The 4,655-nt window shown below is 44.1% G+C and overlaps 1 long non-coding RNA gene across 6 annotated transcripts; it reads left to right on the top strand.

The window, feature by feature from the left end:
- The first annotated feature begins 770 nt into the window (after positions 1-770).
- On the top strand, positions 771-3,779 carry LOC125536902. 6 transcript variants are annotated; one of them, XR_007295313.1, is made up of 6 exons: positions 771-1,755; positions 2,141-2,372; positions 2,509-2,537; positions 2,632-2,726; positions 3,265-3,343; positions 3,476-3,715. It is a non-coding gene; the product is annotated as an uncharacterized LOC125536902 (long non-coding RNA). The 6 variants fall into 6 exon arrangements; XR_007295312.1 differs by lacking the exon at positions 2,509-2,537; XR_007295314.1 differs by lacking the exon at positions 2,509-2,537 and having other exon boundaries at positions 3,469-3,715.
- The last annotated feature ends 876 nt before the right edge of the window (positions 3,780-4,655 follow it).

The raw sequence follows: 4,655 nt of genomic DNA, 5'->3' as shown, positions 1-4,655 counted from the left end.
GGTAGACACTCGGTAATCATCATGGCTCGAGCACAGATGCTGGCCCAATTGGACAAGTTAGTTTGTAGTTCTCAGCCGACTAGAACGAGAGTCACCAGCCGACTGGTAGATGAGTCATCAGCCGGCTTGAAGGTAAGTCGTCAGCCGACTGGAAGGCGAGTCATCAGCAATCATCATTGCGGATCTCCATGAGTTGTCCTATCAAGATATTTTGCATGTCTGACAAGTTGTTGTATGCTACTTGTGAGCTGCATTGGGATTTTCCCCGAAGAGGAAGGGCGAAGCAATATATTAGCTGATAAGTATTTCCCTCAATGAGAACCAAGGTTATTGAACCAACAGAAGAATCACGCAAATCCTACTAAATAGTACCTACACACACAAGAGCAAATACTTGCACCCAATGCAGGCAAGAGGGTTGTCAATCCCCTTGAACTCGTTACTTGCAAAGATCAAATCTGATAGTTAAAGATAGATAAATTGCAAAGTAAAATAAAAGACAGAAAATTGCAGCAAGGTAATTTAGGTTTTTGTAATATTCAAAACTATAAAGAGGCTAGCCAACTTACCTCCACAAGGCTCCCCCGATTGGAGCTTCGTCGGCCGTCGGATCTGCCTTTCTGGCACGCCTGAGCCGTTGGATCTTCACAGAAGTTAAAATCAATTTTCACCTCGCGGTCGTTTTTGTTGTCCAATGACTGGTGGGCTCGCGCCGCACGCTGGTTGGCTGGGTTACCAGTTTTGAGGTGCAACTGGTTTTGCCCAATCAGCTTCGCGCGCCCGCACCCAATCACCTGTGTCTCACCCCACTCCCACCCCAGCCGCCAAACGAACCCTAGCCCTCTTTCTCCTTCCCCTCGATCCCGACGAGCCGCCGCACCCCTCCCTCGATCCCCAGTTCCCCACGATCCTCTCCTTGCCCGCAGCCACCGGCCTTGTCTCTCCACTCGCCTCCTCCTTTCCTCTACCATGTCGTCGTCGATCCCACCGCTGGCCTTCTCCTCTGCTTGCCTCCTCCGGTCCTCTTCCATGTCACCGTTGATCCAGATCGGACCCTCTCCTTGCGCGCCCCGTGTTCCTCCTTCCAGCCGATTGGGCACAGCTGCACCAACCCTAGCCCCCGATGCAGCCATCCACTCCTCCCTCCTCCTCTCCCCTCCCCCTCCCACAGCCACCGCACCCGTTGCTTGGCCCCCTGGCGACGCCCGGGTCGGGGCTGGGAAGAAGGTCCGGGCCTGCGAGGGAAAGCAGCGAGGGTTGGTGCAGCGGCAAATGCGGGCGGGATTTGCATGGAGGGAGGCTCGTCAGCCGGAACAACAGGAGCAAGGAGGTCGTGCAGGCGCGAATGCTGGCGGGGTCGGCCGTGGAAGAAGGCTCGCTGGACGGAGCATCAACAGCAGGGAAGTCGAGGTGGTTCAGGTTTGCCTCTATCTCCTCCCCACTCTATCTCTGCCCTCTCTCTTATTTTCCCCTTTGTCTCGTGGATAAGGGCGTCAGTGCACCACGAGGAGTAGATCGAGCGTGGACCATAGCAGCACGATCAAGGAGCTGCTGGTGGTTCTGGCAACAACGAGGATGATCAAGAAGGATTGGGGAACACCCGCAAAAAAAGTACTTGGGAAGAAGGGCGGGACGAAGGCATGGAGATCGTTGTTTGGCGCCAACGTGTGTTTGGTGTTGATTGCTGGCTGGCTGACTGCGGTGTGCTACCGGCGATGAGATCCAGGAGGAGGTGGCGGCGGACAGGGAGTCGAGGTAGGGATGAACTGCTGATTAAGATGCAAAGCTGCTGTTTTTATCATGTTGTTCTTATCCTGCTCACTGTGATATTTGTTGAAAATATTTGCACTGTGGTTTGGTTAAGATATAGAGCTACTACTTTTATTCTGCATTACCTCGTGGGTCTCATTATATGGATTAAGTACAAGGCATCTGTGGTTCAAAAGTTTTTAGTAACTTGTGTTTATCTTTACTGTCTGGTGTCGAATTGATCGATTAGTCGGTTGAATTGATTGTAAATGATTGCCCAATGTGGTTATCTGAAGATTGTAGTTTACCATATATGCTTACTACAAAATGCTTATTTCGCTTCACATGTAAGGCTGTAACAGGATGCATTTCTCTCACCTTATTTCTGCAGGACCTTTTTGCTTGCATTCTCGTGTCTTTTGACAAGGAGAAAATTATCATTTGGAGGGGAAAAGACAGATGAAAACATGCAAGATAGTATATGCAATTAACATACCCTTCAATTCTTGAATCAGAGTTCAGTGGTGAAGAACACTACAATTTTTTGGTTGATGGATTGGTCTGAATATATTGTAAGGGATTTTGCATGAAGTGGTTATTCAAAGAATGGAACCAATTTTATGGTGAGTCTCTCTTGTAGGATTCTACTAATGTTTGTTTAGCTTGAAGAATGTTACATGACGTTTTTCTCTTCCCCTTGTGTATGACTTTTTCCTTACATTCCCGTATGTTTTGACAAAGAGCAAATATTATTTGCAGTGAAAAATACTATGATTAAAGCATACACGGTAGTAGCTTGAAATATTATTTGTTGCCTTAGTTATAATGATCTATATGAGGAATTTCTTCCTAATATGTATGCGTACATTTCTTTTGTTATAGATTTTACTGAATGGATATGGTATAACCTCCATGATATTTGAGTGGACTAGAATCAAGACGCCCTGAGAATTTTACCCTTCGATGAACAATGCAAGGTTTCTTTTGCGCCAAATTTGAATCCTAATAGGAATTCAACAGGAATTTAAAATTCTTAGTTGATGATTCGTTTCAGTGTTCAATACAATGAGGCTAGATTATTTTCATAAAATGCCTGCTAAAATCATCCTTGAGTCATTTTTTACTACTCTTGTTTGGTTGTTTAATGCCGAGTAATCAAATATATTCCATGAAGTGCTTCTTGGTATTTTACAACTGTTTACTCTGAATTCTGGTCTTCATGCCTTTAGACAATTTTCAGGTTGCTTTTCCACGATTTCAAATAACTTATACCGCGCTCGGGGCGTATATAGATCTAGCACAGACGAGATGTGTTTCTTGAAGACACGAAAAATGATAATACTAACAAGATTGTTTTTAATAATGCGAGTACTGCTCCATAAAATAAACATAGAACTACAAAGCTCATGTTCACTCCTGCAAAAAAAATTCGTAACAGTTAATTCTGCTGTAGTTGTAGATGTACATCCTTTATTCTCGCAATAGTTAATTCTAAGGCCATTCATATTGTTGCAGATTTTGCCTATTCTCTAAGATGGATGATGATGAGCGGTTCAACCGAAAATTCAGAGCTGGGCTTTACACAATTCAGTGGGTAAGTGAAGTTCCAGTTTTTCTTCTGCACCCTATTACTGCTCTGTTGTACAGAGAGCAGTGAGTTTATATTAGCTAAAAGTTAGATTGGAATGCAGCAAATGAAATCGGTATACCTTTTGCTAGAGTGCAGGTCCTGTGTGGTGGGGCTAGTGGTGTGGCCAGTGAAGTATGGGTACAGTCTGCTGGAGTCGGTCCTACGTTTTGTGTCACTGGTTGTACAACCAATATAAGTGGGGTGTTGTCTGGTTTCTCCGACATCACCACGTTTTTTAAGGACTTTGCTGGTGCTCCTTCAGGTTCGGCAATCACCCTTTTTTTTTTTGATGTCTGATGCACAAGAACAACATTTGAGTGGAAAAACATGGTATGATGACAGATGGAATATGTATTGATAATGGATGGGCATGGCATCTCGACATATATGATGAGTAAACTAAGCAGATGGCGGTGCAACAAAGTAGAAGAAATGCAAGACAACATATGCAAGATACCCGTAATCAATAAAACATTGCCAAATTAGAACAGACACCTTGATGGGTGAACAGGACAGGCCATCTGCCTTTGACTCCTCGAGGTTAGAATAGTCATTAGGATCATATTTTGAACAAGAATCAACAGGTGGGGAGCGTATGAGTTTCATTACATTCAGAATGGCACTCAATGCCTTGGTGCCAATTTTGTAAGTCATTGCAGTGTTTAGCTTCAAGAGTGGATTGCTGCTAGTGCGACATAAAGCAGCTACACAGATCATAGTGTAGATATAACGAGAAAACCTTAAGCATCAGAGTAAAATCAGCAAAGTGGAATTTGCTGAAATATATGTGCTAGTATTTCCGGTACGGCTAGAAAGGCTTCGGGTACCAGCTCTCTTCAAGTAAAGGTGCAGTACTGTTAATATCAATGTAACTCTCAAAGGCGACTCAGCTCTCCGCATTTTCTTGCCATTCTTATAGGATTCAACTAGACAGGCCACTACAAATCCTATTCCTATGTTTATAAGATCCTACGAATCAAAGAGGCTCATAGTGTCCATCACAACCGACCGTATAGACCTCTACACTGCAAATGTCCCTGCTCATCTTCAGTACAAGGAACATACTATACCACTATCATACTCCCTTCGTTCTAAAATATAAGTCTTGGTAGAGATTTCCACTATGGATCACATACAGATGTATCCAGGTACATTTTAGAGTGTAGATTCACTCATTTTGCTCCATATGTAGTCGATGGTGGAATCTATATAAAGACTTGTATTTAGGAACGGAGAGAGTACATATTAAAGAAGAACGGAAGAGGAACATGGTAAA

The sequence above is a fragment of the Triticum urartu genome, chromosome 2 (genome assembly GCF_003073215.2).
Source record: "Triticum urartu cultivar G1812 chromosome 2, Tu2.1, whole genome shotgun sequence".
NCBI classification, from domain to species: Eukaryota; Viridiplantae; Streptophyta; class Magnoliopsida; order Poales; family Poaceae; genus Triticum; species Triticum urartu.
The sequence above is the reverse complement of the archived record's forward strand: the minus strand, read 5'-3'. Positions and strand labels throughout refer to the sequence as shown.